Source organism: Eschrichtius robustus, chromosome 3 (genome assembly GCF_028021215.1).
Source record: "Eschrichtius robustus isolate mEscRob2 chromosome 3, mEscRob2.pri, whole genome shotgun sequence".
In the NCBI taxonomy this organism is placed as follows: domain Eukaryota; kingdom Metazoa; phylum Chordata; class Mammalia; order Artiodactyla; family Eschrichtiidae; genus Eschrichtius; species Eschrichtius robustus.
In genome coordinates, this window is record NC_090826.1 from 165,618,617 (window position 1) to 165,645,032 (window position 26,416).

Sequence of the window (26,416 nt, forward strand, 5' to 3'; positions counted from 1 at the left end):
CAATACAAAATTATGAAACCTATGAAGAAACATAAAAACAGGTTCTGAAGTAAAGACCAAAAGGAGTCAATAAAAAATAGATGCTGGGATGACTCAGATACTGGAATTAGTTTTAAAATATCTGTTATAAAACATGTTCAAGAACTTAAATGTAAATATGGTCATAATTAATGGGGATATCACAGTAGATAAATGGAAATTACTTAGATAAAACAAATTTAAAATTGAAAAGTATAGTGTTTGAAAAGAAAAATCTGAATGGGCTTAAAAGCATATTGGAAACAGCAAAACCAAGGGTAAGTGAACTTCAGAATAAATCAATATAAATGATCCATTGTGAAAACATGGAGGAAAAAATGGAAAAAACATTAATAGAGCCTCAGAGACCTGTGGGACAATATTATGCAAATAACATACATGTAATTAGTGTCCTTAAAAGGAGAAGAAAGGCACAATGACATGTGGGGAAAAAAAAGACAAAAGATTTGATTTTTTTTTTCTTTCAGTTTTTTTGAGATATAGTTGACATACACACTGTAAAGTGTAGTTCATAATGATTTCACTTGCATCCATTACATTTCCCGACCTTGGAGAAGTGGCCTTTTGTAGGAGACCTACTGTGCTTCCCAGCAGCACACTCCCCTCTGGTCACCAGAGCTCTGTGCTCTAGGGGTGCCCCCCGTGTGGGCTGCCTGGGTCCTTCTGTTGTGGTGGCCTGACTGCTTGTGGGCAGTCTGGTAGGTGTGGCTGGCCCTCCTTCAGGTTGCTTGCTAGGCCCTGCCTCGTGGAAGTCCTCTGTCTGTGGGGGGGGGCACAAGATGGCTGGCTGCAGGCGTGAGTGGGGGTTCCTGGGACTAGTGCTGGCCCACTGGTGGGCGGAGTTGGGCTCCCAGATCTAGTGCTGGTGGGTGGGCCAGTTCCTGGCATGGCTGTCTGTAGGGGCCCGGGATATCCCAAACCTGGTTATCAGCCCGCTGGTTAGTGGAGCTGGGTCCTGAGGCTGCTGCCTGAGGGGCCCAATATGTCTGGTGGCCTGCTGTCAGCCTGCTGGTTGGCAGGCCAGAGCCCCCGGTATTCCCTGGGCTAGTGTCCCATCACTGGTGGACAGGGGAAGTTCCTGGGGCGGCTAGCTGAGGGGCCCAAGGTGTCCCAGAGCTGGCATTAGCCTGCTGGTGGGCGGGACTAGGGCTCAGTGGGTCTTGGAGCTAGTGCTGGCCTGCTGGTCTGTGGGCTGCATCCAGACACAGCAGGCTATAGGGCTGTGGTGGTCCTGGGGCTGCTGTCCACCCAGTGGTGGGTGGGACAGGGCACAGGGGATGAGATCCCTGCGCTGGTGCCGGCCCCCTTGTAGGCAGAGCTGGGTCCTGGGTTCTCTAGCCGCAGGGCCTGGTGTCCGCCCACTGGTGGGCAGGGCTGAGGCCCAGGGGGTCCCCAGGCTGGTACCCACCCACTGGTGGGTGAGCCCGGGCCCTGGGGCTAGTACCGGCTCACTGGTGGGTGGAGCCAGTCCCAAAGTCTCTGGCTGCAGGGCCCTGGAACTCCCTGAGTTAGTGCGTTGGTCTCTGGTGTGCAGGGCCAGGACCCAGTGGCGGGTGAGGCTGATCCTGGGGCTAATGCTGGCTCACTTGTGAGCAAAGCCAGGTCCCAGGGTCTCTGGTGCAGGGCCCTGGGGACCTGGGACTAGTGAGGCTCGTTGGTGTCAGTGGCCGGTCCTGGGCCCTCTGGTGGATAAGTCCAGGTCCTGAAGCGGCTGTGGGCTCAGGGGCTCCCAGCCGGCCAGCTGGTGGGTGGGGCTGTGTCCCCGCCCAGCCAGCTGCTTGGCCTGAGGTGTCCCATTACTGGTGCAGACAGACTGGTGGGCGGGGCCGGGTCCCAGCCCTAATAAGCTAGAGGGAGGATTAAAAAATGGCGCTTGCCAGCACCAGTGTCCTCATGGTTGAACAAGCTCCCAGAAATGGCTGCCACAAGTGTCTCTTTCCGCCCGGTAAACTCCACTTGGCTCCTGCCTCTCAGGGAGGCTCTCCAAGATCAGCAGGTGGGTCTAACCGAGGCTCCTTTTGAATTACTGCTTCTGCTCTGCGTCCCAGAACTTGTAAGATTTTGTGTGCACTCTTTAAGAATGGAGTCTATTTCCCATAGCCCTCTGGCTCTCCCGAATGTAAGCCCTGCTGGCCTTCAAAGGCAGGTGTTCTGGTGTTTGTCGTCCTAGTGCAGGACTTCCAGTTTGGAGAGCCCCACGTGGGGTTCAGATCCCTTGCTCCTTGGGGAGAACCTTTACAATTGTTATTATCCTCCCCTTTGTGGAGGTATTGTTCTTGACTATACTGTGTCTCTGCCCCTCCTACCTGTCTGGTCGTGGTTCCTTTGTATCTTTAGTTGTAGAAGATCATTTTTGCTTATCTTCTGGTCTTTCTCATCAATAGTTGCTCTGTAAATAGTTGTAATTTTGGTGTGCCGATGGGAAGAGGTGAGCTCAAGGACTTCCTACTCCGCCATTTTGGCCACCTTCCCCAAACTCGATTTAAAAAAAAAAAAAGTACAGATCCACAGTACTCTAAACCCCAAGCCATATAACCCACGTGTAGACAAAACCCATAATTAGACACAATACAGAAAAAATACAGAGCAAATCTTGAAAGCATTCATTAGAAAAACAACATTATATGAGGAACAGTGATACAAATAGCAGCTGACTTCTTATGGGAAAAGAACACTAGATGTTATGTCAAATGAACTTTTTAGATTGAAAGGATATGATACCAGATGGAACCTTGACTACAGAGTAACAGCACCAGAAATGGTAAATATATGTGTAAAATGGAACTGTTGTGTTTCAAGTTTCTTAAATTTGTAGTGAGAGTATACAGTATTAACTGAAGTAGAGTGTAATAAGTAAAGAGAGAATATTATAATCCCTAGAATACTGAGGTTCAGAAACCTTAGTGTGTGTCAGATCACCTGGAGGGCTTTAAAAAGATAGATTACTGGCCCCCACTCCAGAGTTTCTGATTCAGAAGGTCAGGGGTAGGGCCTGAGAATTTGCATTTCAAGAAGTTTCCAAGTGGTGTTGGTGCTGCTGAAGTGGGGCCGTACTTTGAGAACTAGTAAAGGAATTACTTTTTAAAAATCTTTTATTGAGGTAACATTGGTTTATAACATTATAAGTTTCATGTGTACATTATATTTCATCTTCTCTTTACATTACAGCATGCTTACCACCAAAAGTTTAGTTTCTGTCTCTCACCATACAGTTGATCCCCTTTACCCATTTCACCCTCCCCTGTCCCACCCCTTCCCCTCTGGTAATCACTACTCTGTTTTATGGCTGAGTAGTATTCCATTTACGGTAATCACTACTCTTTTTTTACCGTGGAGTAGTATTCCAGTGCGTGTGTGTGTCTGTGTGTGTAGCATATCTTTATTCATTCATTCATTGATAGGCACTTAGGCTGTTTTCATATCTTGGCTATTCTAAATAATGCTGCTATGAACGTAGGGGTGCATATATCTTTTTGAATTAGTGTTTTTGTATTCTTTGGATGAATACACAGAAGTGGGATAGGTAGATCATGTGGTAGTTCTAGTCTTAATTTGGGGGGGAATCTCCACACTGTTTCTCATAGTAGCTGCACCAATTTACATTCCCACCAACAGTGTATGAGGGTTTCCTTTTCTCCCGTCCTTGCCAACCCTTGTTATTTCTTGCCTTTTTGATAATAGCCATTCTAACAGATGTGAGGTGATATCTCACTGTGGTTTTTTTTTTAATTGAAGTATAATTGATTTACAATATTGTGTTAGTTTCAGGTGTATAGGAAAGTAATTTAATTATACATATATTTTTTTCAGATTATTTTCCATTATAGGTTATTATAAGATATTGAATATAATTCCCTGTACTGTACAGTAAATCCTTGTTGCTTATCTATTTTATGTGTAGTTTTGTTAATCCCATACTCCTAATTTATACCCCCCACACCTCCCTTTCCCCTTTGGTAACTGTAAGTTTGTTTTCTATGTCTATGAGTCTGTTTCTGTATGGTATATAGATTCATTTGAATTACTTTTTAGATTCCACATATAAGTAATATCATATAATATTTATCTTTCTCTGTCTGACTTACTTCAGTTACTATGATATTCTCTATCCATGTTGTTGTAAATATTTTACTCTTTTTTATGGTTCAGTAATATTCCTGTGTGTGTGTGTGTGTGTGTGTGTGTGTGTGTGTGTGTGTGTGTGTGTTTTATACATATATATAAAATCTCACATCTTCTTAAAGTAATCATCTGTTGCTGGGCACTTGGGTTGTTTCCATGTCCTGGCTACTGTAAATAATGCTGTTATGAACATTGGGGTGCATGTATCTTTTCGAATTAGAGTTTTCATCTTTCCTGGATATATACCCAGGAGTGGGGTTGCTGGAACATATGATAACTCTATTTTTTGTTTTTAAAGAAACCTCTGGACTGTTTTCCATTGTGGCTACACCAATTTACATTCCCACCAATAGTGTATGAGGGTTCCCTTTTCTCCACACCCTCTCCAGCATTTTTTATTGTAGACTTTTGATGATGGCCATCATTCTGACCCGTGTGAGATGATACCTCATTATAGTTTTGATTTGCATTTCTCTAATAATTAACAGTATTGAGCATCTTTACATGTGCCTGTTGGCCACCTGGATGTCTTCCTTGGAGAAATGTCTATTTAGATCACCTGCCTATTTTTTTTTTAATTTATTTATTTTTGGCTGCTTTGGGTCTTTGCTGCTGCACACGGACTTTCTCTAGTTGCGGCGAGTGGGGGTTACTCTTCATTGCGGTGCGCGGGCTTCTCATTGTGGTGCCTTCTCTTGTTGCGGAGCATGGGTTCTAGGCGTGCGGCCTTCAGTAGTTGTGGCACGCAGGCTCAGTAGTTGTGGCTCAAGGGCTCTAGAGCGCAGGCTTAGTAGTTGTGGCCCACGGGCCCAGCTGCTCCATGGCATGTGGGATCCTCCTGGACCAGGGCTCGAACCCGTGTCCCCCGCATTGGCAGGAGGACTCTTAACCACTGCGCCAGGAAAGTCCCCTGCCTATTTTTTGATTGGGTTGTTTTGGGGTTTGTTTTGTTTTGTTTTGATAGTGAGTCATTGTGGTTTTGATTTGCATTTCCCTAACAATTAGCGATGAATATCTTTTCATGTGCCTGTTGGCCATCTATATGTCTTCTTTAGAAAATCACCTGTTCAGCTCTGCTGCCCATTTTTTAATTGGGTTGTGTGTCTTTTTGTTGTTGAGTTGTATGAGTTCTTTATATATTTGGGATATTAGCCAATTAATGGATATATGATTTGCAAATATCTTCTCCCATTTGGTATGTTGTTTTTTCATTTTGCTGATGGTTTCCTTTGCTGTGCAGAAACTTTTTAGTTTTATATAATCCCATTTGTTCAATTTTGCTTTTGTTTCCCTTGCCTGAGGAGACATATCCAGAAAGATATTGCTAAGATCATTGTTACAGAGCATACTGCATATGTTTATTTCTAGGAGTTTTATTGTTTGAGGTCTTGCTTTCAAGTCTTTAGTCCATTTTGAGTTGAATTTTGTATACGATGTGAGGTAGTGGTCTAGTTTCTTCTTTTGCATTTGGCTGTCCAGTTGAAGGAATTACTTTTAAAAAAGTGTTAAGAGGTAGACCTAAAAAGCCAATAGAGGAATTAAATTTGACAAACTAACAAATACTCAATTAAGTGAAAAGATGACAGGAAAGAAAGAACAGAGGAGTAGAAAATAAATAGCAAGATGGTAGACTTATATCTAGCCCTTTTAAAATTACATTAAATGTCAGTGAACCAAACACTACACTGTAGAGCTTATCAGACTGGATTTATTTATTTTTTTTTAAAAAAGGAAGTCAAACTCAACTACAGTTGACCATTGAACAACATGGGTTTGACGGGTTTGAATTGTGTGAGTCCATTTATATGTGGATTTTTTTTTTCAATAAACACACTGGAAATTTTTTTTGGAAATTTGTGACAACTTGAAAGAACTTGCAGATGAATTGCTTAGCCTTGAAATACTGAAAAAATTTTAAAAGTTAGATATGTCATGAATGCATAAGATATATGTAGACATAGTCTATTTTATCATTTACTACCATATTTTATGGTAGTAAAATTTATCAAACCTTACTTCCACAAACACAGTCCATACATTTGCCATTGAGAGAAATGCAAGCAAACATAAAGATGCCATATTGAATCATAGCTTCATAAAATTAACTGTAGTATACACTGTACTACTGTAAAAATTTTGTAGCAACCTCCCGTTGCTGTTGCAGTGAGCTCAAGTGTTGTGAGTATCTGCTAAAAATGCTGTGTGACAGTAATCATTTCCATGTGATCAGTTCATCTCCAGTAAATTGCATATCATTGTAAAAAGTGATCTCTTGCAGTTCTCAAGTATTTTTCATTGTGTTTAGTGGAAGACCATAAACCATGGGGCCCATATGAAGTGCCATAGTGATGCTGGAATTGCTCCTAAGAAGCAGAGAAAAGTCATGACATTACAAGAAAAAGCTGAATTGCTTGATATGTACTGTAGATTGAGGTCTTCAGCTGTGATTGCCCACTATTTCAAGATAAATAAATGAATACAGTGTAAGGACCATTGTAAAGAAAAAAGAAAAGGAAATTGGTGAAGCTATAGCTGCAGCTATGCCAGCAGGCATGAATACCTAGCACTTTTTTGAAATATCTTTTTATCTCATAATGAAAATACAGCTTTTATGTGGGTGCAGGATTGATATAAGAAAGGCATACCTATGGACTCCAATATGATTTGAGAAAAAGCAAAGTCATTTATATGATGACAAAGCAAAAGGGAGTGAAGGACCTAAAGCTGGATAATTTAATGCCAGCAAAGGATGGTTTGATAATTTTAAAAAGAGGTTTGGCAGTCGGCTGGGCGCTGAGGGGTCCTGCAGACTGAAGACTTAAATCCAAGGTCATGGCAAAACATCTGAAGTTCATTGCCAGGACTGTGATGGTACAGGAAGGGAACGTGGAAGGTGCATACAGGACCCTAAACAGAATCCTTACCATGGATGGGCTCACTGAGGACATAAAGCGACGGCGATATTATGAGAAGCCTTGCCGCCGGCGACAGAGGGAAAGCTATGAAACCTGCCGGCGAATCTACAACATGGAAATGGCTCGCAAGATCAACTTCTTGATGCGAAAGAATCGGGCAGATCCATGGCAGGGCTGCTGAGGCCTGTGGATAGGAGGCCCCATGTGAAAATCCTTATCCAGCTGTCTCCACTTCTTTTCTTTCTCCCACCCCATTTTCTCTTACCTTTCTTACAATAAACTCAATCACATATATGCAAGAAGGCCTGCATATATAGAAGCAATCCTACTAGTCAGCAATGGACACTTTCTTGTATTACGTCAAAGAGAAACCGAGTCCAAAAGTAGTCTGGGAGTAGAATGGTGGTTGCCAAGGGCTGGTGTTGGGAGGAGGGGAATGGGAAATTATTGTTTAATGAGAGCAGAGTTTCAGTTTGGGAAGATGAAAAAGTTCTGGAGGCGGATAGTGGTGATACTTGCACAACAACGTGAGTGTACTTAATGCCACTGAACTGTACACTTAAATGATTAAAATGATAAAAAAAAAAAAAAAAGAGGTTTGGCTTAAAAAATGTCAGGATGACAGGAGAAGCAGCTTCTGCCAACCAAGAGGCAGCAGACAGCTTCCCAGATGCCATTAAGAAAGTCATGGAGGAGAAAGGATATCTACCTGAACAGGTTTTTAATGCAGACATAAGTGCCCTATTCTGGTAAAACAAAAAACAAAACAAAACAAAAAAAAGCGTTGTTAGTAAGGAAGAAAAGCAAGCACTAGGATTTAAAGCAGAAAGGGTGGACTTCCCTGGTGGAGCAGTGGTTAAGAACCTGCCTGCCAATGCAGGGCACACAGGTTTGATCCCTGGTCCGGGAAGATCCCGCATGCCACGGAGCAGCTAAGCCCGTGTGCCACAACTACTGAGCCTGTGCTCTAGAGCCCACGAGCCACAACCATGGAGCCCACGTGCTGCAACTCGTGAAGCCTGCACACCTAGAGCCCGTGCTCCACAACAAGAGAAGCCACCGCAGTGAGAAGCCCATGCACCGCAATGAAGAATGGCCCCCGCTTGCTGCAACTAGAGAAAGCCCTTGTGCAGCAACAAAGACCCAACGCAGCCAAAAATTTAAAAAATAAAAAAATAAAGCAGAAAGAGATAGGCTAACTACTGTTTTGCAAATGCAGTAAGGTTTATGATCAAGACTGCCCTTATGTATAAAGCTGCTAACCATAAACAACAAGGTCCTACTGTATAGCACAGGGAACTGTATTCAATATCCTGTGATAAACCATAATGGAAAAGAATATATATTAAAAAAAAAAAGAATGTCTATATGTGTATAACTGAGTCACTTTGCTGTACAGCAGAGATTGGCACAACATTGTAAATCAACTATACTTCAATAAAAAATTAAATTAAATTTAAAAAAAAAGGTGCTAACCTTGGACCCTTGAAGGGAAAAAATAAACACCAGCTGCCCGTCTTTTGGTTGTACAGCAAGAAGGCCTGGGCAACAAAAATTCTTTTTCTGGATCAGTTCCATTGATGGTTTGTCCCTGAAGTCCGGAAGTACCTTGGCAATAAGGAACTGCCTTTTAAAGTTCTTTTGATATTGGACAATGTCCCTGGCTACCCAGAACCCCATGAGTTTGACTCCAAAGGCATTGAAGTGGTCTACTTACCTCCAGACAAAACACCTATAATTCAGCCTGTAGCCTTAAGTACCTTTAAAGCTCATTACACATGGTACTCTATGGAAAGGATTGTCAATGCTATGGAAGAGAACTCTAATAGAGAAAACATCATGAAAATCTGGAAGGATTCTATCACTGAAGATGTCACTGTTGTTATAGGAAAAGCCTGAAAGAGCCAGTCAAGGAAAGAGATTATAGAGATGGAGGGGAAAAAAAAAAAGAGGTTGGGGGTGAAGGGCTTCAAGACACGGATATTTTCAAGAGCTAATGGACACCACACCAGAGGAATTAACAACACAACGTGATGGAGATGAGTGCTTCTGAATCAGTGCCAGCCAATAAAGAAGCAGACATAGAAGATGCAGTGTCAGAAAACAAATTGACATTAGACAGTCAGGGAGAAGACTTTCAATTTTCAAGACTGCTTTTGGTTTTTTTTATAGCATAGACCCTTCTATGATAGGGTCACTGAAACTAAAGCAAATAGTGGAAGAAGGATTGGTACCATATAGAAACATTTTTAGAGAAATGAAAAAGCAAAAAGTCAAGTAGAAATTATGATGTATTTCCATAAATTCACAGTAAGTGTGCCTGACTGTCTTCCCTCCCCTTCCACCTCCTCCACCTCCTCCACCTCTGCCACCCCTGAGACAGCAAGAGCAACTTCTCTTCCTTCTTCTCCTCAGCCTACTCATCATGAAGATAGTGAGCATGAAGACCTTTATGATGATTCATTTCCACTTAGTGATAGTAAATAATCATCATTCCATACAGTTAATAAACTTACCTATTGTGCAGGTGTGTGAGTGTCTTCATGTGAAAATCTAATCACTGCACGGCAAGAGCTGTATGAGATGTATTTGTGTCGTCATCATCATGACCTAAGTATTCATCATGTGGAATGTTGTGTGCAGGACTTGTATTGAATCAGTCTCCCAAGGCAATAGAAACAAAAGCAAAAATAAGCAAATGGGACCTCATCAAACTTACAAGCTTTTATACAGCAAAGGAAACCATAAACAAAACAAAAAGACAACCTACAGAATGGGAGAAAATATTTGCAAATGATGCGACCTACAAGGGCTTAATTTCCAAAATATTCAAACAGCCCATACAACTCAACAACAAAAAAACAGACAACTCAGTAGAAAAATGGGCAGAAGACCTAAATAGACATTTCTCCAAAGAAGACATCCAGATGGCCAACAGGCACATCAAAAGATGCTCAACATTGCTAATTATTAGAGAAATGCAAATCAGAAGTACAATGAGGTACCACCTCACACCGGTCAGAATGGCCATCATTAAAAAATCTACAAATAACAAATGCTGTAGAGGGTGTGGAGAAAAGGGAACCTTCCTACACTGTTGGTGGGAGTGTAAGTTGGTGCAGCCACTATGGAAAACAGTATGGAGGTTCTTCAGAAAACTAAAAGTAGAGTTGCCATATGATCCAACAGTCCCACTCCAGGGCATATATCTGGACAAAACTATAATTCAAAAAGATACATGCACCCCTATGTTCATAGCAGCACTATTCACAATAGCCAAGGAAACAACCTAAATGTCCATCGACAGATGAATGGATAAAGAAGATGTGGTACATATATACAATGGACTACTACACAGCAATAAAAAAGAATGAAATAATGCCATTTGCAGCAACATGGATGGACTTAGAGATTACCATACTAAGTGAGGGAAGTCAGAAAGAGAAAGACAAATACCATATGATATCACTTATATGTGGAATCTAAAGTATGACACAAATGAACCTATCTACAAAACAGTAACAGACTCACAGACATAGAGATCAGACTTGTGGTTGCCAAGGGGATGGGATTGCGGGAAGGATGGATTGGGAGTTTGGGATTAGCTGATACAAACTATTACGTGTAGAGTGGATAAACAACAAGGTCCTACTGTATAGCACTAGGAACTATATTCAATATCTGTTATAAACCATAATGGAAAAGAATATAAAAAAGAATGTATATAGGGCTTCCCTGGTGGCGCAGTGGTTGAGAGTCTGCCTGCCAGTGCAGGGGACATGGGTTCGAGCCCTGGTCTGGGAAGATCCCACATGCCGCAGAGCAACTGGGCCCGTGAGCCACAACTACTGAGCCTGCACGTCTGGAGCCTGTGCTCCGCAACAAGAGAGGCCACGATAGTGAGAGGCCCGCACACCGCGATGAAGAGTGGCCCCTGCTTGCCGCAACTAGAAGAAGCCCTCACACAGAAACGAAGACCCAACACAGCCAAATAAATAAATAAATAATAATTAAAGGTGCGAATAATTAAAAAAAAAAGAATGTATATATATGTATAACTGAATCACTTTCCTGTACAGTAGAAACTAACACAACATTGTAAATCAACTGTACGTCAATTAAAAAAAAAAAAGACTTGTATTGAAGGAAGACCCTGAGCTCACCTCCTCTCGTGGGCACACCAGAATTACAACTATTTACAGAACAACTGTTGATGAGAAAGACTGGAATCTACCAGAAGGAATCAGTGAGATGGGTAAGAGGGGTGGAGTTGCTTTATAATCATTATACATACCCCAAGGCTGGGCAACCCACAAATGAGAATAATTACGATTATAGGGGTTCTCCCCATGGAGCAAGGACAACCAATGGAACACTGAAGAAACCAAAGAAGAAATCAAAAGATACCTGGAGACAAGTGAAAACAAAAATATAACAGTCCAAAATCTATGGGTTGTAGCAAAAGCAGTTCTAAGAGAGAAGTTTATAGTGATGCTAACCAACCTCAGGAAACAAGAAAAATCTCAAATAAACAACCTAACCTTACACCTAAAGGAACTCAAAAAGAACAAACAAAATCCAAAGTTATTAGAAGGAAAGAAATCATAAAGACCAGAGCAGAAATAAATGGAATAGAAGACTTAAAAAAGAAAATATTAATGAAACTAAGAGCTGGTTCTTTGAAAAGATAAACAAAATTGATAAACCTTTAGTCAGACTCCCCCAGAAAAAAAGAGGGCCAGAAAGAAGGAGAAGTCAGAACTGACACTGGAGGATCATAAAAGAATACTACAAACAACTATATGCCAAAAAAATGGACAACCTAGAAAAAAATGGACAAATTCCTAGAACTGTACAATCTCCCAAGACTAAACCAGGAAGAAATAGGAAATATGAACAGACCAGTTACCAGTGATGAAATTGAGTCAGTAATTTAAAGCAAAACAAAACAAAAAAACCCCCAACCTCCCAACAAACAAAAGTTCAGGACTAGATGACTTTGTATGTGAATTCTGCCAAACATTTAGAGAAGAGTTAACACCTATCCTTCTCAAACTATTCCAAAAAATTGCAGAGAAAAGAAGACTTCCAGACTCATTCTACAAGGCCACCATCACCCAGATACCAAAACCAGACAAAGATACCACAAAAATAGAAAATTACAGGCCAATATCACTAATGAACATAGATGTAAAAATCCTCAACAAAATATTAACAATCAAATCTAACAATACATTAAAAGGATAATACATCATAATCAAGTGGGATTTATCCCAGTTGATGCAAGGACGTTTCAATAACCACAAATTAATCAATGTGATACACCACATTAATAAATTAAAGAATAAAAAATCATACAGTCATCTACATAGATGCAGAAAAAGCTTTTGACAAAATTCAACATTCATTTATGATAAAAACTCTTCACAAAGTGGGTATAGAGGGAACATACCTCAACATAATAAAGACCATATATGATAAGCTCACAACTAACATCATATTCAACAATGGAAAGCTGAAAGCATTTTCTCTAAGATCAGGGACAAGACAAAGATGCCCACTCTCGCCACTTTTATTCAACATAATATTGGAAGTCCTGGCCACAGCAATCAGACAAGAAAAAGAAATAATATAACCCAAATTGGAAAGGAAGAAGTAAAACTGTTGCTGTGTCACTGTCTACAGATGACATGATACAATACATAGAAAATCCTGAAGACGCCACCAAAAAACTACTAGAGCTCATCAATGAATTCAGTAAAGTTACAAGATACAAAATTAACATACAGAAATCTCTTGCATTTCTATACATTGACACTGAACTATCAGAAAGAGAAATTAATGAAACAATCCCATTTACAGTTGTATCAAAAAGAATAAAATACCTGGGAATAAATCTAACCTAGGAGGTAAAAGACATGTACTCCAAAAACTATAAGACACTGATGAAAGAAATCGAAGATGAGACAAACAGATGGAAAGATATACCATGTTCTTGGATTGGAAGAATTAATATTGTTAAAATGACCATACTACCCAAGATAATCTACAGATTCAATCCATCCCTATCAAAATACCAATGGCATTTTTCACAGAACTAGAACAAATCATTTTAAAATTTGTATGGAAACACAAAAGACCCTGAATAGCCAAAACAATCTTGAGAAAGAAGAACAGAACAGAGGTATCACACTCCTGATTTCAGAGTATACTACAAAGCTACAGTAATCACAGCAGTATGATACTGGCAAAAAAACAGACACATAGATTAATGGAACAGACTAGAGAGCTCAGAAATAAACTGACACACTTATGGTCGATTAATCTACAACAAAGGAGGCAAGAATATACAGTGGAGAAAAGACTGTTTCTTCAATAAGTGAGTTTCTTCAATAAGTGGTGCTGGGAAAACTGGACAGCTACATGTAAAAGAATGAAATTAGAACATTTTCTCACACCACATACAGAAATAAACTCAAAATGGTCTAAAGACTTAAATGTAAGACCGGAAACCAAAAAACTCCTAGGAGAAAACATAGGCAGGGACTTCCCTGGTGGTCTAGTGGTTAGGACTCCCTGCTTCCAGTGCAGGCGGTGCAGGTTTGATCTCGGGTCACAGAACTAGGATCCCACATGCCGCGCAGCCACAAAGTCGAGACCCCGGGCTTCCCTGGTGGTGCAGTGGGTAAGAATCTGCCTCCCAATGCAGGGGACACGGGTTCGAGCCCTGGTCTGGGAAGATCCCACATGCCGCGGAGCAACTAAGCCCGTGAGCCACAACTACTGAGCCTGCGCGTCTGGAGCCTGTGCTCCGCAACGGGAGAGGCCGCAACAGTGAGAGGCCCGCGCACCACGATGAAGAGTGGCCCCCACTCACCGCAACTGGAGAAAGCCCTCGCACAGAAACGAAGACCCAACACAGCCAAAAATAAATAAATTTATAAAAAAAAAAAAAAGTCGAGATCCCTTGACTTCTGTAACTATCCAAAAAGAAATAAATAAATAATTTTAAAAATGAAGTTTTAAATAAATTAAACTACTTTTTTAAAAAATAGATTCCTCATGCGCTATTTCTTTTTTTTTTTTTTAATTTTTATTTATTTATTTATTTACTTATGGCTGTGTTGGGTCTTCGTTTCTGTGCGAGGGCTTTCTCTAGTTGCGGCAAGCGGGGGCTACTCTTCATCGCGGTGCGCGGGCCTCTCATTATCGCGGCCTCTCTTGTTGTGGAGCACAGGCTCCAGACGCGCAGGCTCAGTAATTGTGGCTCACGGGCCTAGTTGCTCCGCAACATGTGGGATCTTCCCAGAGCAGGGCTCGAACCCGTGTCCCCTGCATTGGCAGGCAGATTCTCAACCACTGCGCCACCAGGGAAGCCCCAAATTAAACTACTTTTAAAAAAAAGAAAGCATAGGCAGGACACAATTTGTTATAAATCATAGCCATATTTCTTTGGATCTGTCTCCTAAGGCAAAGGAAGCAAGCAAAAATAAACAAATGAGACCTAATTAAACTTAAAAGCTTTTGCACAACAAAGGAAACCATTGGCAAAATGAAAAGACAACCTACTGAATGGGAGAAAATATTTTCAAATGATATGACTGATAAGGGGTTAATATCCAAAATATATAAATAGTTCATACAACTCAATATTGAAAAAACTACCTGATTAAAAAAAATGGGCAAGGCTTCCCTGGTGGCGCAGTGGTTGAGAATCTGCCTGCCAATGCAGGGGACATGGGTTCGAGCCCTGGTCTGGGAAGATCCCACATGCCGCGGAGCAACTAGGCCCATGAGCCACAATTACTGAGCCTGCGCGTCTGGAGCCTGTGCTCCGCAACAAGAGAGGCCGCGATAATGAGAGGCCCGCGCACCGCGATGAAGAGTGGCCCCCACTTGCTGCAACTAGAGAAAGCCCTCGCACAGAAACGAAGACCCAACACAGCCATAAATAAACCCAAAGTTTTTTTTTTTTTTTAACATCTTTATTGGAGTATAATTGCTTTACAATGGTGTGTTAGTTTCTGCTTTATAACAAAGTGAATCAGTTATACGTATACATATGTTCCCATATTTCTTCCCTCTTGCATCTCCCTCCCTCCCACCCTCCCTATCCCACCCCTCTAGGTGGTCACAAAGCACCGAGCTGATCTCCCTGTGCTATGCGGCTGCTTCCCACTAGCTATCTATTTTACATTTGGTAGTGTGTATATGTCCATGCCACTCTCTCACCCTGTCACATCTTACCCCTCCCCCTCCCCATATCCTCAAGTCCATTCTCTAGTAGGTCTGTGTCTTTATTCCCATCTTGCCACTAGGTTCTTCATGGCCTTTTTTTTTTTTCCTTAGATTCCGTATATATGTGTTAGCATACTGTATTTGTTTTTCTCTTTCTGACTTACTTCACTCTGTATGACAGACTCTAACTCCATCCACCTCACTACAGATACCTCCATTTCATTTCCTTTTATGGCTGAGTAATATTCCATTGTATATATGTGCCACATCTTCTTTATCCATTCATCTGATGATGGACACTTAGGTTGCTTCCATGTCCTGGCTATTGTAAATAGAGCTGCAATGAACATTTTGGTACATGACTCTTTTTGAATTATGGTTTTCTCAGGGTATATGCCCAGTAGTGGGATTGCTGGGTCGTATGGTAGTTCTATTTTTAGTTTTTTAAGGAACCTCCATACTGTTCTCCATAGTGGCTGTATCAATTTACATTCCCACCGACAGTGCAAGAGTGTTCCCTTTCCTCCACACCCTCTCCAGCATTTATTGTTTCTAGATTTTTTGATGATGGCCATTCTGACCGGTGTGAGATGATATCTCATTGTAGTTTTGATTTGCATTTCTCTAATGATTAATGATGTTGAGCATTCTTTCATGTGTCTGTTGGCAATCTGTATATCTTCTTTGGAGAAATGTCTATTTAGATCTTCTACCCATTTTTGGATTGGGTTGTTTGTTTTTTTGTTACTGAGCTGCATGAGCTGCTTGCAAATCTTGGAAATTAATCCTTTGTCAGTTGCTTCATTTGCAAATATTTTCTCCCATTCTGAGGGCTGTCTTTTGGTCTTGTTTATGGTTTCCTTTGCTGTGCAAAAGCTTTTAAGTTTCATTAGGTCCCATTTGTTTATTTGTGTTTTTATTTCCATTTCTCTAGGAGCTGGGTCAAAAAGGATCTTGCTGTGATTTATGTCATAGAGTGTTCTGCCTATGTTTTCCTCTAAGAGTTTGATAGTGTCTGGCCTTACACTTAGGTCTTTAATCCATTTTGAGTTTATTTTTGTGTATGGTGTCAGGGAGTGTTCTAATTTCATACTTTTACATGTACCTGTCCAATTTTCCCAGCACCACTTATTGAAGAGGCTGTCCTTTCTCCACTGTATATGCTTGCCTCTTTTATCAAAGATAAGGTGACCATATGTGCGTGGGTTTATCTCTGGGCTTTCTATCCTGTTCCATTAATCTATATTTCTGTTTTTGTGCCAGTACCCAAAGTTTAAAAAAAAAAAAAAAATGGGCAGAAGACCTGAATAGATATTTTTCCAAAGAAGATATACAACATACAGATGGCCAACAGGCACATGAAAAGATACCCAACATCACTAATCATCAGAGAAATGCAAATCAAAACCACAGTGAGATATCACCTCACACCTGTCAGAATGACTGTCATCAGAAAGACCACCATTAACAAATGTTGGTAAGGACGTGGAGAAAAGGGAGTGCTTGTACACTGCTGGCAGGAATGTAAGTTGGTGTATCCACTGTGGAAAGCAGTATGGAGGTGCCTCAAAAAAGTAAAAACAGAACTACCGTATGATCCATCAATTCCATTCCTGGGTGTATATCCAGAAAAGATGAAAACTCTAATTTGAAAAGATACATGCAACCCAATGTTCACAGCAGCATTATTTACAATAACCAAGATATGGAAGTAACCTATGTTGCTAATTAAACAGAAACAGACTCACAGATGTAGAGAACAAACTAGTGGTTACCAGTGAGGAGCGGGGTAGGGAAGGGGAAAGATAGGGGTAAGTGATTAAGAGGTACAAACTACTAAGTATAAAATAAATAAGCTACCTGGATGTATTGTACAGCACAGTGAATATAGCCAGTATTTTGTGATAAATTTAAATGAAGTATAAGCTGTAAAATTTTGAATCACTATGTTGTATACCTGAAACTAATATAATATTGTAATTCAACTATACCTCAATTTTTTTAAAAATGAAAGTGTTTTAATACTGTATTATGAATATGACAGTAAAACTGTATGCCATAAAATTTTTATAATGATTCATTCATTAATGTATATGCCAGGCTACCATGAAGCCATCGTATTGATTACACTAGACTACTATAAAGCAATTTGTGTTGCTTTTTCTTCATTATCAATGCATGAATCATTGTACCTGTAAATAGAGATGAATTTCTTTTTCACATTATCTTTTCTTTTTTTGATGTCTAGTTTTAGTAATAGGCGCAACATGTAAAGCATTTTGTAATATCATATAAGACAATATTGATGTAGGTACTGAGACATGATTCATCTTGTAAACAGATGATGTACACTTATGGTATTGATAAAAATATACAATACTATAAATGTATTTTCTCTTCTTTATGATTTTCTTAATAACTCTTTTTTATCCCTAGCTTACTTTATTGTAAGAATACGGTGTATAGTACATATAACATACAAAATATGTGTTAATTGCCATTTATGTTATCTGTAAGGCTTGCAGTCAACAGTAGGCTATTAATAGTTAAGTTTTGGGTTATACTCTTGAGTTAAAAGTTATACACAGATTTTCAACTGCTCAGGGGATATCACCACTCCTAACCCCCATGTTGTTAAAGGGTCAACTGTATGTGCTGTCTTCAAGAGTTGTACATGAACTATAAAAATCACAGACAGGTTAAAAGCAAAAGAATGAAAAAGATATGCCAACCAAATATTAACAATAGGAAGTTGAAGTGGCTATGTTAACATTAGACGAAATAGATTTCAAGACAAAGAGTATTACCAGACAGAGGAGATACTTGATAATGAGCGAAAGAGCACTTCATTAGAAGAACACAACAAATCCTAATATATATTTATTAGTAGGTCCCTAATAACAGAAGTTCAAAATACTTAAAGCAAAAAGTAAGACAACTAAAGGAAGAAATATACAGGTCGACAATTATAGTTGTAGATTTTAACAACTCTCTACCAGTAATTGAGAACAGGAAAAAAAAAATCAGTACAACTGTAGAGAATTAGAATAGCACTACTGGGCTTCCCTGGTAGCGCAGTGGTTAAGAATCTGCCTGCCAATGCAGGGGACATGGGTTCGAGCCCTGGTCTGCGAAGATCCTACGTGCTGCAGAGCAACTAAGCCCGTGCGCCACAACTACTGAGCTTGCACTCTAGAACCCGCGAGCCACAACTACTGAAGCCCGCATGCCTAGACCCTGTGCTCTGCAACAAGAGAAGCCGCCGCAGTGAGAAGGCCGCACACCGCAATGAAGAGTAGCCCCCGCTCACTGCAACTAGAGAAAGCCCGCATGCAGCAACAAAGATCCAATGCAGCCAAAAATAAAATAAATAAATTAAAAAAAAAAAAGAATAGCACTACCAATCATGATATCTAATTGATATTTTTAGAACAGTGTACCCCAAAACTGCAGAATATATAATCTTTGCACATGCTTAGGCTTTGTTTGTCAAGATAAATCATATGCTGGCCTATTAACACATGTCAATAAATTTTGAAAGGTTGAAATCATATACAGTGTACAGAATTTCTCTTAGCACAACAGGATTGAATCAGAAATTGAAACAGTAAGATCTCTGAAAGCATCCAAGTATTTGGGAATGAAACATCATACTTTAAATAATTCATAAGTAAAAGGAGAAAATCTCAAGGGAAAATCGCAAATATTTTAAATTGAAAGATAATAAATATACCAAATATAAATATTTGTGTGGTGCAGCTAAAGAAGTTTATAGAGGAAACTTTTACATTTTTAAATACTTACATCAGAAGAAGATGCTTATATACATTTTAAAAAGGTTTAAATTTCTATTTTTACCTTAAGAAGCTAAAGAACAAGCCCACAGCTAACATCATACTGAACAGGGAAAGAGTGAAAGCTCCTTCTCTAAAGATCAAGAACAAGACAAGTGTGACAATATAGTGCTGGAAGTCCAAATCAGAGCAGTCAGGCAAGGAAAAAGAAGGCGTCAAATCCAAAAGGAAGAAGTAAAATAATCTCTGTTTGCAGATGACATGATCTTATATAGAGAAGACCCTAAAGACTCTACAAAAAACTATAAGAACTGGTAAATGAATTCAGTAAAGCCAGGATACAAAACCAACATACAATAATCGGTTGTGTTTCTATACACTAAAGACGAAATATCTGAAAAAGAAAATAAGGAAACAGTCTCATTCATTATGGCTCCAAAAGCAATGGAATACTTAGGAATAATTTTAACCAAGGATGTAAAACATCTGTACACTGAAAATTACAAGACGTTGATGAAAGAAATTGAAGAAGGCAAAAATAAAAGGAAAGATATCCCATGTTCATGGATTGGAAAACTTAATATTGTTTTAAACAGTTCGTACTTCCTAAAGCCATCTATAGATTCAGTGAAATCCCTATGAAAATTCCAGTGGCATTTTTTACAGATATAGAACAATCAGTCCTAAAATTTATGTGGTACCACAAAAGACCTGACTAACCAAGGCAATCTTGAGAAAGAGGAACAAAGTTGGAACACTCAAATGTCTTGATTTCAAGCTATATCACAAAGCTATAGTAGTAAAAATAGTATAGGACTGGCATAAAATAGACACATAAACCAATGGAACAGAACTGAACCCCCCCAAAAAAACCCATAAATATATGGTCAACTGATATTTGACAAGGCAACCAAGAATACTCCATGGGGAAAAGACAGTCTCTTCAATAAATGGTCTTGGGAAAACTAGATATTCACATGCAGAAGAATAAAACTGGCCTCCTATCTTACACCTCTCACAAAAATTAACTCAAAGTGGATTAAAGTCTTAAATGTAAGACCTGAAACTATTAAATTACTAGAAGAAAACACAGAGGAAAAGCTCCTTGACATTGGTCTTAACAATGATTTTTTTTTTTTTGGAGATGACACCAAAAGCAAAGGAATAGAAGCAACAATCAGCAAGTAGGACTACATCAAACTATAAAAAGCTTCTACACAGCCAAAGAAACAATCAACAAAATAAAAAGGCAGCCTACAGAATGGGAGAAAAGATTTGCAAATCATGTATCTGATAAGAAGTTAATATTCAAAATATGTAAGGAACTCATACAACTCAACAAAAGACGAACTGATTAGAAAATGGGCAGAGGAGCTGAATAGACATTTTTCCAAACATGACACATAGATTGCGAACATGTACATGAAAAGATGCTCAACATCACTAATCATCAGGGAAATGCCACAGTGAGATGGCACCTCACACCTGTTAGAATGGCTATTATCAAAAAGGCAAGAAATAACAAGTGTTGGGAAGCATGTGGAGAAAAGAGAACCCTTGTGGATTGGTAGTGGAAATGTAAATCAGTGCAGCCACTATGTAAAACAGTAAGGAAGTTCCTCAAAATATTAAACATAGAAGTACCACATGATCCAGCAATTCCACTTCTGGGTGTTTATCCAAAGGAAACAAACTCACTATCTCCATAAGATACATGCACCCCCATGTTCGTTGCAGCATTATTTACAATAACTAAGACATGGAAGCAGCCTAAGTGTCCACTGACAGATGAACGGAGAAAGAAAATGTGGTGTATACAGTTGACCCTTGAACAATGCGGGGAGTAGGTGTGCTGATCTCCCGTGCAGTCTAAAATTCACAAACACTCAGCCCTCCATATCTGCAGTTACATATCTGCAGGTTCAACCAACCATGGATCATGCAGTACAGTAGTATTTACAACTGAAAAAAATCTGTGTATAAGTGGACCCCTGAAGTTCAAACTTGTGCTGTTTAAGGGTCAACTGTATATACAATGGAATATTATTTGGCCATAAAAAAAGGAGAAAATCCTACCATTTGCAACAACATGGATGAATCTTGAGGGCATTGATAAGTGAAATGTCAGAAAAAAACAAGTACCCTATGATTCCACTTATATGAGCTGCTTACAATAGTCAACAATCGTAGAGACAGAAAGTAGAATGGTGGTTGCCAGGGGCTGTGGGGGAGGGATGAATGGGGAGTTACTGTAATGGGTGTAGAGTTTCAGTTTTACAAGATGAAAAGGGTTATAGATATGAGTGATGATTGAACAACATTATTAATATTTAATACCACTGAACTCTACACTTAAGAATGGTTAAGATGATAACTTTTTAGTGTATTTTACTACAACAAAATAGTTGAAAAAATAATAAATGTCAAGAGAATGAGAAGAGAAGCCATAGACTGGGGCAAAATATATGCAAAGGACATATCTGATAAAGGACTGTTATACAGAATATGCAAAGGACTCTTAAAACTTAATAATAGGATTAAAAAAAAAAACTTAATAATAGGAAAGCTAACAACCTGATTAAAAAATGGAGAAAAGATCTGACCAGGTACCTCACCAAAGAAGATATACTCTCATACTGTTAGTGGGAATATAAATTGGTGCAGCCACTATGGCAAAAAGTACGGAGATTCCTGAAAAAATTAAGAATAGAACTATAACACACACAAAAAAAAGAACTATCATATAATCCAGCTATTTAACTTTTGAGTATTTATTCAAAGAATACAAAAACACTAAATCAAAAAGTTACATACACCCCTATGTTCATCATAGCATTATTTATAATAGCCAAGATATGGAAACAACCTAAGTGCCCATTGTTGGATAAATGGATAAAGATGTGGTGTGTGTGTGTGTGTGTATAAAATATACAGTGGAATACTACTCAGCCATGAAAAAATGAAATCTTGCCATTTGTGAGAATATGGATGGATCTGGAGGATATTATGCAAAGTGAAATAAGTCAGACAGAGAAAGACAAATACCATATGATTTCACTCGTATGTAGAATATTAATAAACAAAATGAAAACAAACATAAATACAGAGAACAGAGTAGTATGGTTACCAGAGCGGAAGGAGTTGGGAGAAGGGCAAAATGAGTAAAGGGCGTCTGTTGTATGGTGACAGATGGAAACTAAACTTTTGGTGGTGAGCATGCTGTAATACATATAGAAGTCAAAATATAATGTTGTACACCTGAAACTTATGTGATCTTGTAAATTAATGTCACCTCAATTTTTTAAAAAAGAAAAGATATACAAATGGCAAATAGGCACATGAAAAGATATGCCATATCATATGTCATCAGAGAAATGCAAATTAAAACAATGAAATACCATTATACACCTATTAGAATAGCCAAAATCAAGAACTTGACAACACCAAACGAGAATGTGGAGCACAGGAACTTACTTATTACTGGTGGGAATGCAAGATGGTACGGCCACTTTGGAAAACAGTTTGGCAATTTTTTACAAAATTAAACATATTCTTACCACACAGTCCAGCAGTCACACTCCTTGGTGTTTACCCAAATGAGTTCAAAACTTATTTCTACACAAAAACCTGCACATGGATGTTTATAGCAGCTTTATTCATAATTGCCAAAAGTTGGAAGGAACCACTATGTCCTTCATTAGATGAATAAACTGATACATCCAGACATGGAATATTATTTGAAGCTAAAATGAAATGAGAGGGAATTCCCTGGTGGTCCAGTAGTTAGTACAATGCGTTTCCACTGCCGGCCGGGGGCCTGGGTTCGATCCCTGGTTGTGGAACTAAGATCCCACAAGCTGTGTGGCATGGCCTAAAAATAATAATAACAAAATTCCATGAAAAGAGATGGAGGAACCTGAAGTGCATATTACTAGGTGAATGAAGCCAATCTGAAAAGGTTACATACTGAATGATTCCAACTGTATGATATTTTAGAAAAGGTAAAACTATGGAGACAGTTGAAAGATGAGTTATTACCAGGGGCTAGTGGGAAGAGGGATTAATAAGTGGAGCACAGAGGTTTTTTAGGGCAGTGAGACTGCTCTGAATGATACTGTAATGATGGGCAGGTACATGCCCTTATACGTTTGTCAAAACTTATATAATGTGCAACGCCAAAAGTGAACCCTAATGTAAACTATAAACTTTGGGTGATAATAATGTTTCAGTGTAGGTTCACCAGCTAACAAAATGTACCACTCTGGTGTGGGATGTTGATGGTGGGAGAGCCTGTTGGGTGTGTCAGGGAGGAGCTATATGGGTTGATAGTAGGGGAAGCTCTTAGGGAGAGTAAAGGTAGGGCATGTATGGGAACTCTGTACTTTCCTCTAAATTTTGCTGTGTGTTTAAAACTGCTCCTAAAAAGAAAGTCTGTTTTTAAAAATCAACTAATGTAATTCCCCATATTTAGTAGCATAAAGTGGAAAAACCACATGGTCCTATCAATAGATAACAAAAAATCATTTGACAGTATTAATGCCCACTCATGATAAAACTCTCAACAAACTAGAAATAAAAGGGAACTTCCTCAACCTGACAAAGTTAATATATGAAAAAATCTATGTGCAACTACATACTTAACGGTGAAATTTTGAATGCTTTGCCACTAAGATGGGGAACAATGCAAGGATACAGTTACGATCTGTATACAGTATTCTGCTAGATACAGTGAAATAATACAAGAAAAAGAAATAGAAATCATAAAGTTTGGAAGAAGTAAAACTGTCTCTTTTCACAGATGACATGATTACCCATATGAAAATCCTAAGGAATCCACAAATCAAGGACTAGAATTAATAAGATGAATTTTTTTGCAAGGTCTTTGGATATAAAATCAATATGAAAATTAGTTGTATTTCTGTATAATAAGGCAACAACTGGACAATGACATTTTAAAAAATGACACTATTGACAATAGCATAGAAAACCTAAATAATTAGAGAGATAAAACATGTCATGGATTGGAAAACTCAGTATTGTTAAAAATGTCAGTTCTGCCAAGACTGATCTTAGAGGTAAACAGTCTAAATCACAGCAGGCCTTTTCTTTTTCTTTTTCTTTTCTTTTTTTTTGAAATTGTTGTGCTTATTCTAATGTCTGTGAAAATGGGAAGGATAGTTTAATCCAGAAATAGAGCCACACATATGTCCAGTTGAATTTCTGAGGGTACCAAAGCATTTCAATGGAAAGGAAGGGCATTTCAATAAATAATGATTGATCAGCTAGGTATATATATGGAAATAAAATGAACCTTGACCTTTCCTCATGCTATACAAAAAACTTAATCTAAGATGGACCAAAGGGCTAAACATAAAAGCCAAAACTATAAAGCTTCTGTAAGTAAACACAGGAAAATATCTTGTGATCTGTAAGTAGGCAGAGATTTCTTGGATCTGGCAAAAAAGTAATTATCAAAAAAGAAAAATAAAGGTGATTTTTAGGTTTAAGTTAGATTTAAAACTTCTGCCCACTAAAAGCCAACATTAAGAAAATAAATAGGCAAGCCGTATACTGGGAAAAAAATATTTCCAAATCATATATCTGAAAAGGGACTATATCTAGAAAACATAAAGAACTCTATTATTTAGTAATAAAAACATAAGTAATACAATTCAAAAAATAGACAGAACACTTGAGTAGAGACTTCCCAGAGGAAGATGTATGAATGGCCAATAAGCACGTGAAAAAACACTCAACATCAGTAGTCATCAAGGAAGTGCAAATTAAAATCATAATGAAATACCACTACACACACCAGAATGGCTAAAATTGAAACTACTGATAACATTAAATGTTGGCAAGGATGTGGAGCTACCATAATTCATATACATTGTTGATAGGATGGTATACCACTTTGGAGTAAAGCATGACAATTTTTAATAAAATTAAACTTATGTCTGTCCTGTGATCCAGCAGTTCTGCTCCAAGGTATTTAAGTAAGAGAAACGAAAATTGCTGTTCACAGAAGGATATGTACAAGAATGTTTATGGCATCTTTGTTTTAACTTTATAGTCAAAACCTGGAATCAACCCAACAACAGGCGAATGGATAAACATAACATGGTATTTTCTTACAGTGGAATACAAATTGACAATAAAAAGGAGCTAACTACTGACATATAGATTAACTTCAGACAGTATGACGAGCAAAAGAAGCTGAAAACTAAAGAATGCATATTGTATGGTTCCGTTTATATGAAGTTGTAGAATAGGCAAAATTAATTTATGGTAGAAAAATATCATCAGAAAAGAGGTTGCTCCTGAAGAAAGGATTGCCTAGGAAGGGGGAACTTTCTGGGATAATAAGAATATTCCGTGACTTTAAAGATGGATGATTTCATTTGTCAAAACTTACAGAATTATACACTTACATTTTCATTTTACTGTATGTAAATTTTACCTAGAAAAGTATATAAACAAACAAAATTCCACATTCCTTGCTGGGAAGAAATTTTTTAGTAAAGAAGGAGTAGTAGACTTTTCCTCAATAACAACAACAAAGAAATTTTTAAAGTAACTATATTAAAGATTTTGCAGTAGGCGCAAAGAAGACAGGTAAAAAGTGACACCAAGTGATTCTTAGTTACAGAGTTAAGAACACAAGAATTTTGACAAACACCAAAATGATGGAAAATTTGAATAGTGGAAAAGTCTTGGGGAAACGTCTGAACATGATACTTTAACCACATTGTACAGGAAGTCGTTCATCAGGTGTCCGTTGCTCTGAATAGTTCTAGAACTCTGTGTAGTCAGAGAAGTCAGGGTATAAAAAGAGATTTTAAAATCATTGGTTTGTTAAGAAATTGTAAAATTCAGAACTGTCCTAAAAGTAATGTAGTTTATCTAAATCAAAGGATTATGGGAAAGGAAGTCATCAAGGATGATGTGGAAGATGTGATTTGGAAGATATGATTTATAGAAGTAAATGTAGAGTTAAGATTTGACAGCTGCTGGTTAACCCAAATTCTGAATCCTGGCCCAAAACTGAGGCTCTGACCAATAATATTTAAAGTTGTCCCTTGATGTTTGTTTATAATGAAATTACTTTCTAAACTTGGATTTTTGGATGCCATTAGGTATGTTCACCAGATTCCCAGCAAACCTTCTGTTGTGCTTGAAAAATTGTCTTTTTTTTTTTTGCATTGCATATTTGACCTTATAAACGGTCAAAGAAGTAGAGTGACCATATAATTTATCACTCAAATAAGCATCTTATGAAAGTAGAAGAGGAGGTGCTGTTAATAACTG

General features: G+C 38.6%; 1 protein-coding gene and 1 pseudogene across 3 annotated transcripts in view; both read left to right on the forward strand.

Moving 5' to 3' along the window:
- The window catches only part of LIN9 (lin-9 DREAM MuvB core complex component), a 102,008-nt gene that overhangs the window by 28,766 nt on the left and 46,826 nt on the right, over window positions 1-26,416 (forward strand). The window lies entirely within an intron of this gene.
- Window positions 6,951-7,572, forward strand: LOC137761598 (small ribosomal subunit protein bS21m pseudogene; annotated as a pseudogene).